The sequence below is a fragment of the Mesoplodon densirostris genome, chromosome X, assembly GCF_025265405.1.
Source record: "Mesoplodon densirostris isolate mMesDen1 chromosome X, mMesDen1 primary haplotype, whole genome shotgun sequence".
Taxonomy (NCBI): domain Eukaryota; kingdom Metazoa; phylum Chordata; class Mammalia; order Artiodactyla; family Ziphiidae; genus Mesoplodon; species Mesoplodon densirostris.
Genome location: NC_082681.1, coordinates 24,941,127 through 24,954,158, shown reverse-complemented (window position 1 = coordinate 24,954,158; position 13,032 = coordinate 24,941,127).

Here is a 13,032-nt window from a genome sequence, read left to right as displayed (position 1 = left end):
CCTGTGTGTTGGGTTATACTGTGTTAGTTGTTAATGCTACTGTAAATTGCTTTATCAGATTAAGTGAACAAGGCCTCCTAGAAATGAAACACAAACCCTACATATTCTGATAGAAAGGACTACTAAAAAAGGGTCAAAGCGTAGGGTCAGGCATGGAAAGGGCTAGCCCCAGGGAGGAGCTGTAGGGAGGGGCCCTGGGGGCCTATGAGACGCCATACTATGAAAGAGGACCCCTAAGTCTGGAACACGCAACACAAACTTCTCCCAGCTTCACACGTTTGTCTTAGGCTGGTTTTCATAGCGACTAGAGTATGCTAGCCTGGCCCAAGTTGTGCTCTAAGAAAGAAAAGGGCTAACATTGCATTTTTGAAAGACTTCCATTTGGTTTATTAAGTAATTAACTTCCTGATGCACAGAGGACAAAGCACTGAGGGGACCTCTGAAGCCAATTAAAGCCCAAATGGCTGGATTGCTGCAAAGAATAGGTTCACGGGGAAAAGCCTTCCCTTTCTGAGGCTACCTCCCACCAATCCACTAATTAGACTGGGGAGAGAGAGAGCGGATGGCGAGGAAGCAAGGAAATGGCAACCTGAAAGGGGGGGCGGTCTAGGAGCCAAAAGGAAATTAGGGAAAGCTCAGGCTACCCCCCAGTGAGTGTGAAGCAGAAGCAAGGCAAGCACAAAGCACCACATCTGGCCCTCTGCTGGACTGGGAGCACCGACCCTCTACAGAGGCCCAGAGCCAACTTGTAATGGTCAATAATGTGGGTGATGCACAGCTACTCTGGAACCCCAGGCTAGCCTCCTAGTCTCAGAATATTTCCAAGAGTCCCACGTCATTCGCACTCAGAGTCATTCTAATGTCGAGATGAATCAAGCAGAGCACAGAAGATAAAGCTCCCAAAATGAGCAGGTTGGGCTTGTAATAAACCAGAATTTATTTATTTATTTATTTATTTATTTATCTATCTATCTATCTATTTATGGCTGCGCTGGGTCTTTGCTGGTGTGCATGGGCTTTCTCTAGTTGCGGCGAACAGGGGCTACTCTTCATTGCGGTGCGCAGGCTTCTCATTGTGGTGGCTTTCCTTGTTGTGGTTGTGGAGCATGGGCTCTAGTGCGCAGGCTCAGTAGTTGTGGCGCATGGGCTTAGTTGATCCGTGGCATGTGGGATCTTCCTGGGCCAGGGCTTGAAGCCGTGTCCCCTGCACTTGCAGGCAGATTCCTAACCACTGCACCACCAGGGAAGTGCCCCTCCTAGGATTTTCAGGTTTAATCCAGTTAACACTTCTAATACACTTAGAAAATGCCTGACAATAGTAAGCACTAAGTAAATTTTAGGAACTAGTTGTATGAGTATTAAGTGAAGTTAAATGAGATGAAGCATGTAGAACAAGGGTCACAGCTTGTACCTACTTAGGACTCAAACATGTTTGGGTACATCTGGTACAATCTGTAAAGAACCCTAAAGAAAGCTATTTCTGCCTAAGGTGAGGAAGCTCCTGGAGAAGAACTGTAGTACAGGAAGGAATAAGACGCACTGACCTTGATCAGGAAATAGAGCAGGAGAGGTAAAATAGCTTAGTCATCAGGATCCTAAGTACAGTGTGATGTCTGCCACTTGGATCTGTTTCCTAGCCCAATCCCACATGTCTAATGTCTGAATAGTGAGGAATTAAATAAGTGAGGATGTTAAAGAGTATTACTAAAAGGTGTAAGGGAAGGAAAAGTGTTGAGCTAAGTTAACTTTGGAGGTGAGCTAAGTACCTCTGGAGGTGAGTGGAGATTGTAAGACTAAAGACAAGAGACAAAAGGAAACATACATAAGCATACTCTAATTGAGAAAGTTGCTTCCCACAGGGCTATAGGTTAACAATTCTGATACCACTATACTTGTGAACTAGAAGTGAACAATTCAGTAAATGGATGTCAGAGGATGGGAGCCAGGTTTCTTGCTGTTGCAATGGGAGGTTACAGACAATCAAGGGAAGAGACTAGAATGATCCATGTGGTAAGAATTGAAGACATCAGTTTGAACTCATGCTTAGCTTAATATAGATTATGGTTATACACAGAAATATTTATAGATATATATGTCTTATTAACTCATGTATATACACATATCGCCTTACTCTGTCAGGTAAGAGGGCCTAGAAGCACTGGCACCTCAATAGCAACAAGCACACTTGGCGCCCAGATCTCGGTTTCTAATACCATTCTCCAAGAAAAGGAACCAGGGCTCCTTGAAGAAATGACTGACTCTATGAATGAGACAAGAAATTAAGAAACTACCAAGAAATTCAAGAATCGCTTTGAAAAAAAATCTCTGTGTGTGTGTGTGTGTGTGTGTGTGAGAGAGAGAGAGAGAGAGAGAGAGAGAGAGAGAGAGAGAGAGAGAGAGAGAGAGGAGGGAGGGAGGGAGGGAGGGAGGGAGGGAGGGAGGGAGGGAGGGAGAGACTCTGACTGACTGATGAGGGTATATCAAAAGGGACAAAGATGCAGGAGTCAAATGAAAGAGTTTCCAATGGCCAAAGTGGGAACTGTTTAAGCAAGAAGTTAATAAAGTAGTAGAACAGTCTATACTCATTAATCATGGTAGTTATGTTCTATAAAGTCTCCACAAACACTGAATTGGTGAATACTGAACGATTACTCCTAGGAGAAATACAGGCTTAGGTTTCCGCAAGCCTCTGGTCACAGCGTTTTCTTTAACTGACCAATAACATAACCTTGTTCTATGTGGGTTTCTGTTTAAAGACAACTTATTTAATATATTTGTTGAGTCATTAACATTAAACTCATGGCCTATAATTCACACCTGAACAAAGCTTATCTACTGTATGTATGTTCTCTCCATCACAGCCTGATTGTACCTAGGAACACACTAGAGGGTACTTCAGCACTAAGCTTGGAAGGCATTTTAAACACTGAGGTTAACAACAACAACAACAAAAGAAACAAAGATAGGGAAAGTGTGACACTAAATAGACCGTAAAAAGGATACTTTGTTTACCATGAGAGGTGAAATAAGAAGGCAGAGCATCGCCTTGTTCAACCTCAGCTGGAAACATGCATGTCAGGCTACTCAAGTTTTTTGTTGCTCTGCATGTCTGCAAGTGAACATAAATGTGCCAGAAGTATTGCTTTGGGAGTTACACATAAATGTTAGCAAGCAGGCAAATTCAAAAATACAGAACCCATGAATACTGAGGACTATACTGGGTTGTAACCCAAAGTTTAAAATAAATATCCATGAGTCCACAGTAACATAAATAATTATATAAATAAACAAATGAGGGAGGACAAGACAAACCTCCTGTGGAGAAGATTCCAAATAATTTATGTTGATACGCTCCCCTGAAGATACTCCCCACTCCTTAAACGTTGGCTGTGCATAGTGACTTCCTTCCAAAGGGTAGGATACAGAAAGGTGTTTTAAAAAAGAGAAACTTTATAGTGGAGAAACCTGACAAACACTACCTCAGCCAGGTGATCAAGTTCAATGTCAACTACGATAAGTCATGTTGACAGCAGGGACCCTTGTATGTGATGAGAATGGCACTTTACCTCTGTGGTCTTCCTCCCCAAAACTTACAAACCCAAGTCTAAACGTGAGAAACATTAGACAAATCTCAATTGAGGGATATTCCACAAAAAGCCTGACCAGTAGTACTCCTCTGAACTGTCAAGGTCATCAAAAACAAGTAAAGTCTTAGAAACTGTCACAGCCAAGAAGAATCCAAAGAGATATGACTATTAAATGTAACACGGTATCCTGGATGGAATCCTTTAACAGAAAAGGAACATTAGGAAAAAGAGAGGAAATCTAAATAAAGTATGTAGTTTAGTTAATAACAATGCATTAATATTGATTCATTAATTGTGAAAAATGTTCCACAATAATGTAAGATATTAACAATAGGAGAAACTCCGTGTACTATTGTCTCAACTTCCCTGTAAATTTTAAAACTATTCTGAAATTTTAAAAAAGTTGTAAGGTTATCAGCAGTCCTCAAGACCCCTTACAAAAAGAGTAATACAAATGAGAGAGGCACATTCTCCCCTACTTTGGGACAAACTATTGGTGCTCTGGCACCATGGACACTTCTGTGCTCTGTTGTCAGGGCCCAGAAGAAGAGCAAACAGGGTCAGGAGAAGCCATGACAGTTCAGGAGAATAGTGGCAGCAAGAAACAGCAGAGCCTTAATGAGAGATAGTAAGAACAGGCAGATACCCAGTTAACATGCAGCAAAGCAACAACAGAACATGGCAAGAGCAGACTTGTTCATAATCATATGAGAGATGACCACTAGGGACTTCCCAAAGGATTTAAGGGACACTAACAGGGGACTGGCCCCCTGCCAGAAGCAGGCAGAACAAGAGCCAGTGGTATTGAATTATATACTTTTATTGTTAAGACTGTTGAGGGAATTCCCCGGTGGTCCAGTGGTTGGGAATCCGCATTCCCATTGCAGGGGTCGCTGGTTCGATCCCTGGTAGGGGAACTAAGATCCCGCATGCCTCACGGTAAGCCCCCCCCCCAAAAAAAAGACTTTGAGAAGTGATACATGCAGTGTCCAGCCCATGTGTCTATGCTGGAGTTGGCCTGCCAAAGCTCGCAAGAGCCAACTATTAAAATGTTCAGATATTTTGCGAGCCAGTTATTAAATACAGCCATTATTCAAAATTCAATGATGCATATCTTCAATGAACAAATTATATTAAAACTAAAGGTAATACTCCAAACCCATTTGCTAATTCTTGTACTCCATCTTACTATGATCTATGCCATCAAGGTTATTTGTGTCTATAATACCTGTGTGGTGGAAATACCCTATAATAGCGTGCTCCTGCCCATCTCTTCCGACTCCTTGTTCAGTTATTTCACAACTATAGCTTCACGAGTCAGTCCAGTTTGTCTCCAGTTGTTGTGGGGAGTGCTTACAACATGGGAATTTGAAAATGCTAGAAATCGACTTATCACATTGTTGACTGTCTAGACTTTAAAAAAGTGATGGCAAAAGTGTTAATAACAGCATTTTGTGTTGGATCTGTAGCTATTACAAAGTGGAAGGACATTTTCTTCCAGTATTTGAAGACTATCATCCAACTCAACAAGAGGGTTTCTTACATCACATAAATAAATGAAGTCCTGCCCTGCATCTCTGTTGCTTCACTTTCATCTTCCTTATTAACAGATTTGAAAATATCGACCAACACTATGTCTGGACTACATTTGTTCAATCACAACCACAGGTTGGATATGATACAATTCTGCAGGAAGAAAGCATTCTGTGAGAATAAACTGGCTACATGAAACTCAAAATAAGGAGTAATATATATTTATCTTTTATATGGGGTGCTACCCATCCTTTGTATCAGTAAAATGTAGGAAAACACCTACACACCCATTTTATTCTCCTAGAGAGTCTGCTGTTAAACCTTTACCAGCACAACACAGGCTCCTTGAGCCTTTACTCTGACTATACATATATCTATCGATAGTCACTACAGTCCTAGTCTCTGTTTCCAACCTGGGAAAACAGATATGAAAGAAGGAACTGTGTGACGCAGCTGGGCGGAGGCTGAAGAATGAGAAGGGAGGCATTTCAGACATACCTCTGAATACTGAAGGAATTAGGACCAAAGCTCGCCACGTGTTAAGCAGTTCTGGCCACCAGGACCAGTTGTGAGCAATCACAGCTCTTTTCATTCACCGTTGTCTTCCAAGCTAGAGTAAACACATTTAATATGCAGAAGCTTCTACTGGCAGCAGAAATTGCTATATTAAAAGAGGGGGAAGACCTTTTCAGATGGATGTTGTGAGGGCATGGGAAAAAGTTGAAATACAAGAGTGAATAATGTAGTACTTGTGTATATGTTGTTAATGCTGCTAGCAGAGAGACAAGTCTATCATAAAAGGTGGCTCGGGGGGCCTACCATCAGCCTACCTGAAGCTTGACTTTGAGAGGCTCTTGTCAATTCACAGAGACTATTCCAGAACCACAAAGCCCTAGCCTTTCCTGCTGCTTTGGCCCTACTTACTACTAAAAGTTAGCAGCCAGCACCCATCCTTGATAGTCTTGATATCATAATATATATATAAGTCTGCAAGAAATATTTTCCTTTTTCGCCTTGTCTTTGAGTATGAGAAGGAGCTTTATACTTTAATTTTGGTATTGTAGCTATTGCAAGTGGATTGTATAGGGAAATGGAGAGAGAAAGGGTCAAGACCATAGTCATGTCAGAGTTCAAGTAGATAGGATGCTGGAGCCGGCACAGTTTCACAAGAGCCAGTTACGCACATCTCCTCCCAAGACTACATTCAGTGACTACGAGTTGGTAGTTTAAGTCCACCCTGATGGGAATATTTACACACAGAAATCAGCAAACGTCACACATCAGGGCTTTTCCCCCTAGAGATCCAGTTTATTAGCACATCACAAACTCAAAGAGACCTTAGTCATCATCAAAGGTAATCCCCTGGGGCTTCCCTGGTGGCACAGTGGTTGAGAGTCCGCCTGCCGATGCAGAGGACGTGGGTTCGTGCCCTGGTCCGGGAAGATCCCACATGCCGTGGAGCGGCTGGGCCCATGAGCCATGGCCGCTGGGCCTGCGCGGAGCCTGTGCTCCACAACGGGAGAGGCCACAATGGTGAGAGGCCCGTGTACCGCAAAAAAAAAAAAAAAAAGGTAAGCCCCTGGAATATACTGAAGAGGACTGGGACACTGGAAAAAGGAGGGGGCAAAGTGAAAAGGAGTAAATTTGTGAGGGAAAGGATTGTTGAAGAAACCCTGCCCTCTTACCATCCCCCAGGTCTTGGCTCTTGTTCCCTTTTCTCAGTCCTGCACTAGATAGTGTGTGTGGGAAGGGCCAAGATAGCAGTTGCCATGAATATTCCAAGTGGAGAGCCACTCAGAGCTCAGCCTACTTCTTCTGCCTTTAGTGTCAGACCCCTGAAGGCAAAGGGGTCATAGATGCCCACCTGGTCACCAGGAAAGCAAAACTCCAGTACAGCTCAACACAATGGTCCCTAGTTACAGATTAGCTGCACATAATTCCCCAGCTGCTCCAATTGCTAGGCTGGACTCAAGTGGCAATTCCCCCAAAACAGAGGAATTAAATGACCACGTTTCTCCATTCCCACCTCCTTGGACCCTCTCATTTTCCCTGGGCCCTTCAAATGCGCACTCCACAGGGGCACACAACACTCCCAAAAAGCTCCTTCATTGCCCCTGTCCCTCCTCTTTAGTCGTTAGATTCTGAAACTGCTCAGGAAAGAAGCTGTTAATGTTGTATCGTCATCATCTAGCACTCACTGCATGCTCTGCATTCACCAATCAGGCCTGGCTCTGACACTTACTGAAATTTTCCTTTTTAGGCAAACCTTCCAACCACAAATATTTAGAGTGTCTACCATGTGCCAGTGATATATAGATGTATTTAACTAAAATGATATATGGATAAATAAGTCATGGACTTTGCCCTGTCAGAGTTTACAACTAAACAAAGAAGACATACACATGTTACTCTAGTACAGGATAAAAGGAAATTTAGTGCTGATGGAGGCAGAGGCCCAGAGATATGTAAGTCCCTGGCATCTGGAAAGATGAAGGCCAAAGGGAGTTAAAATGAAAAAGATTAGCTGATGTTTACTTAGCATGTGCCAGATGCCATGATAAGTCCTTTACATAAATCACCTCACTTAATCCTCACAACCACCAAGTGTTCGCGGTGAATTTAAGGTTCTTTCTTCATTGCGAAAGAATTCGGAGACAAAGTGATAGGTAAGAAGTGGATTTATTTAGAGAGAAACACACTCCACAGTGTGTGGGCCACCTAAGATGGCGAGAGGCCTCGAAATATTGCATAGTTAATTTTTATGGGCTGGTAGTTTCATAGGCTAATGAGCAGGAGGATTATTCCAATTATTTTGGGGAAGGGGGGATTTACAGGAATTGGGCCACTGCCCACTTTCTGGCCTTTTATGGTTAGCCTCAGAACTGTCATGGTGCTGGTGGGTGTGTCATTTAGTATGCTAATGTATTACAATGAGTGTATAATGAGGCTCAAAGTCTACTGGAAGTCAAATCTTCTGCTATCTTGGACCTAGTTGGTTCTCACTAGTTATCATCATGTACTGTCTATGTCATTCTTTTAAAGGTTGTGCCCTGCCCCCTTCCCTCCTGTTTCACAAGTAAGATAGGTAGCATCATCCTCACTGTCCAGCTGGAAAAAAAAAATCAAGGAGTAAAGAGATTAAATAATTCACCCAAAATCATGCAATTAGTTAAATGTTGAAATAGGGGTCTGCTATAGACTAAATGTTTATATCTCCCCCAAAATACCTATGTTGAAATCCTAGCCCCCAAAGTACTAGAAGGTGGGGCATTTGGGAGGTGATTAGGTCACGAGGGAGGAACCCTCATGAATGAGATTAGTGCCATTGTAAAAGAGACCTCAGTGAACTCCCTTGCCCCTTCTGCCATGTGAGAATACAAGTCATGGTCTGCAAGCCAGAAGTGGGCCTTCACCAGAACCCAACCATGCTGGCACCCTGATCTTAGGCTTCCCAGCCTCCAGAACTATAAGCAATGTATTTCTGCTGTTTATAAGCCACCCAGTCTATGGTATTTTGTTATAGCAGCCTAAACAGACTAAGACATGGTCTATCCCAGGTCTTTCTGATTCCAGAACTCCAGGCAGACTTCTAGGGAAGATAAAATGAGATATCATACTCTTTTATGAAATGATCTCCACATTCTTTAAGGGCTAGTAACAGAATTCATTCATTCTCTGAACATGTCCCAAGCACTGTTCTATAGGAGTTAAAAAAAAAGACAAAATTCCCTGCCTTTGTGGAAGTTTTAATACAATGAAAGATAAGCCCTCTTAGGGAGAAAATTGCATGTATTGGAACAAATACTTTAAAGTGCTTGGAGCAGTGGAGAAGGTGACAAAGCCCATTTGATAAAGATCACTGCCGACTCCCCTGTAGTGAGACTGCACACCAGAGAAAGAAACCATGGCATAACCTCACCAAATAAAGGAAGGGAGAGCATTATTTTGCATCAGGCAGGCAGGCAGGGTGTGGGGGAGAAGGGTGTAGGTACAATGTAAATGAAGCCATGGTTTGATGGTTTCAAAATAGAGCAGGGCTGTGTATAAAGAGGTGAACCTTAGTCCTGAGCTGAGAAGTGGACCCAGGGTCCTGTCTCCTTGGAAACTACAGAAGTAAGATAAATGTGGAATGGTGTGTCCTAAAATCCCCTGATCTGAAGCTCTGCAACTGGATTGGAAATCAAGGCTGTTTCCAGGCAAGAATGGGATATTCCATTATTACTGGTACGATTTCAAACAGCAAAGTTCTGACAGCCTAAGATTTTAAGATTTTTCAGCCCTAGATACTTCTATTAATTAACAAGAAGAATTTGTTTTTATAGGTTCACAAAGGTGACCTGAGGGTTAACTGGCAACAAGGCCACAGAAGGGTGAGGCGGCTGCTCAGTCAGTGTAGAGGAGAAATTTAGAACTTTAGTATTGCCAGGAAACATGGGAGGAAGAGAGGTGAGGAGCTGAGATGAAAGCGTAACAGGGAGAATGAGACGGAGCAAGTCTGTGGGAGTGGGTGATGGTGTGACCCTGCCCATATACATGCTGGGGAAAGTCTACTGACCGGGGGCAGAGAGAGGCAGAGCCTGAGAGGGAGAGAGGTGGGCCCTATGTTTCATACCAAGTAAATATAGTGTGGGACAGGGACAGCATGAGTGACCAGGAAGCATATGAGGCTCCCACGAAGTTCTCCAAAATCATTGGGATGTGTTTGAACTTCGACAGGCCATGAAGTAATTGCACAACTTAGATCATAAGGGCAGGCCAGGCTGATGTAAAACATATAGGCCTCAAGGCAATTCAAAGACGTGTTACTTCAAGCTACAAGGCATAAATTTAGAGAACATATTCCCTCAAGAATGTAGCCACCTGGATTCAAGCTCCACCTCTATTAATCAACACCTGACAAACTCAGAAATAAGCCAGGAACATTCAAAGGGGCCAAGAATCAAGCAGTTGAGACAAGCAATGTATGAAGAATTTTAAGAAAGCCAAGCTGGTTAAGACAGAACTATTTCCATGAGATGCTTCCTCAGGAAGCAGGAGGCTCCATGGGGTTCTTGTGGCCTTGCTCTAAAGGTAAAGGCAGGACAGTTAGTTGCTTGTGGTAATGGCAGTCAGGTGTCTACAGCTGTGTTATGCCAGGAGAAGGAGCTAAGTGAATGCTGTGAGACAAAGATCATCGTAAACCTGACTGTTGAAAATAAAATCTTAACATCTTGGCATCTTAAGAATATACAACCTAATCATGACTGGCCAAGCCATTAAGAGTCATCAAGTGGGGGCTTCTCTGCTGGTCCAGTGGTAAAGAATCTGCCTTCTAATGCAGGGGACACGGGTTTAATCCCTGGTTGGGGAACTAAGATCCCACATGCTGCAGGGCAACTAAGCCTACATGCCACAACTACTGAGCCCGTGTGCCACAACTACTGAGCCAGCATGCCATAACTACTGAGCCAGCATGCCACAAACTACAGAGCCCATGCGCTCTGGAGCCCGCACGCCACAACTAGAGAGAAAACTCGCACACCGCAACTAGAGAGAAGCCCTGGCACCCCAATGAAAGACCCCGCATGCCGCAACGAAGATCCCGCATGCCGCAACGAAAACCCGACACAGCCAAAAATAAAACATATATAAATTTAAAAAATAACATTATATATTTTTAAATAACATTATATATTTTTTAAAAGTCATAAAGTGAATCAAGAGTCGTGGTCCTGAGCAGGGAACCACACAAATGGGCTGGAGATAGACTTCAAAACTTAGTGAGACAAATCTGTCCTTCAGGGATATTATGTCCCTCATAGTAACTTGAAAATTTTCTTTAACTTTCAAACATTTAAAAAAATACAAGTAGCATATTAGGAAAAAAAAATAATCATATACCTGCTCTTGAAGAATCAGAAGATCTAACAAGATTTGGCCCACGTTCCCATGTGGTAAAAGGAGGCTGGAGTGGATGGGAAGTGTATCCTCTGCTTCCCTGAAGTCCCTACCGCTAGAGAATGCCTCATACTCAGCCAGTTTTGCTTATTTATACTACCTGGCAGACTCCTGAAGGAGTAACTCCTGAAGTACCAAAGTTCATAATATCAATATTTTGCTTAAAAAAAAGTGATCACACCCCATCTGTTTACTCACATACTCCACGCTGCTTTAGGGAGCTTTTTTCCAGAATACTGTGCCTTGTAAGGCTGTTTTTTCCTGGACTGTGTGAAGGGAATCACTTCCCTTCACCCCAGGTACCCTGCTTTGTTCACTGCATGGTCAGCTTGGGGTTTTCTGTTTGGTTACCAGCATTTGTGAAGAAGGACAGTGTGACCTCTGGGGTAGGAGGACCCTTGGAGTGAAGAAAGCCGTTAGGAAATCAATCCTAAAGTGATTTATTTCCAAGCAGTAGATAGCAAGGAGGCAGTGTATATTTATCATTTGGACAAGGCCTTAATAAAGATAAATTCGGAGTTTGAGTTCCCCTAAGGAAGTGGCTTTGACTTCCGACATATGCCAAAATGCACATCACATCTAATTAGGTGGTGTTCGAATATGCCTTGCAAGTGGCTATACTTAGGAAGTGGAGAGGAATGATGTGTTTGTCTGCACTGAGATGTGCCACTGATGGTCTGAAAATTCCTGGGGCTTTGAGACCAATGTCAAGAGTTAAATAAATCCAAGGATATCCCCAAAGCCAATAATGAAGGTGTGCTTGTTATAAAAACCTAGTCAGGACTTTGCTTAGCTGCAGCACAGAGGGCAAATGAACAGACTGACAGTTACATTCATGTGATGAATAAAATCATACATGATTGGACTTCCCTGGTGGCACAGTGGTTAAGAGTCCGCCTGACAATGCAGGAGACATGGGTTCATGCCCCGGTCCGGGAGGATCCCACATGCCGCGGTGCGGCTGAGCCTGCGTGTCCGGAGCCTGTGCTCCGCAACGGGAGAGGCCACAGGAGTGAGAGGCCCGCGTACCGCAAAAAAAAAAAAAAAAAAAAAAATCATGCATGACTTCTGGATTTCATTTTTATTGTCTCCTGTGTGCAGGTGGAGGGTCTCTGCATTTACCAAAAACAAAGGGGGTGGGAGAGTTTCAAGAGCAGACTCTGTACTCCAAATGATCTCAGAAAAACTGGTATTTCAGGTTCTCTGCCATGAGAATCAGGACTTGGAGGACCTGGATAAGGCCAGCCAGGCCTCTAGGGCACAAGATTTCAGGAGGCGCTCACTCTCAGGGTCCAGCAAGAAGAGGGTTATACTTGTCAAGTGGGCACCTCCTTAAATTTTGCTCCCTAGGGACCTAACTTGGCTCACCCTAGTCCCAACCCTGTTAGGAACTTTTTTTCTTAAGTTGTGATGCTATAAGATCTCACCAAGGAAGTGGGGAGGCCAAAAAATGTACAATAGTTACAAAATCATGTACAATAATGTGCACCTGCAGGTGACAAGCGAGGACCCCACGCTGAAGTTCTGTGCTGTGATTGGTGCCTTAGTCAACTGTACCAGTGGGGCTAGCAGCGACTAAGACTCATTTCTTCAACTAGGCTAAGAATCTCTAAGATCTTGGCTACATGATTTATTTGCTCGTGAAATCATTTTTCATACGGAGCCCCAAAGGGAAACTTCAGCCCTGTCTCATGTAGGACAATTTCCAAGTAGAAAACAGTTCCAGGTAGGGGTTTCATCCTGCCAGCAAGAGAAGAGAGACGGGAGACCTCAGGTCTTAAAGTTTCGCTTCCTGTGGCTCAAGTCAGATTACCAAGTATCCTCGGTTTTAAAACCCCAGCCTACTTCATGCCCTCTCCCTTCTCCTACTCCCACCCGAGGCCCAGAACGTGACTGCATATGTCAGGGCTGAGAAAAAGAACAGGCTAACATGGTGCCAAGCTGGGAAGAGTCATCCTCATCCAGCCTTAATTGG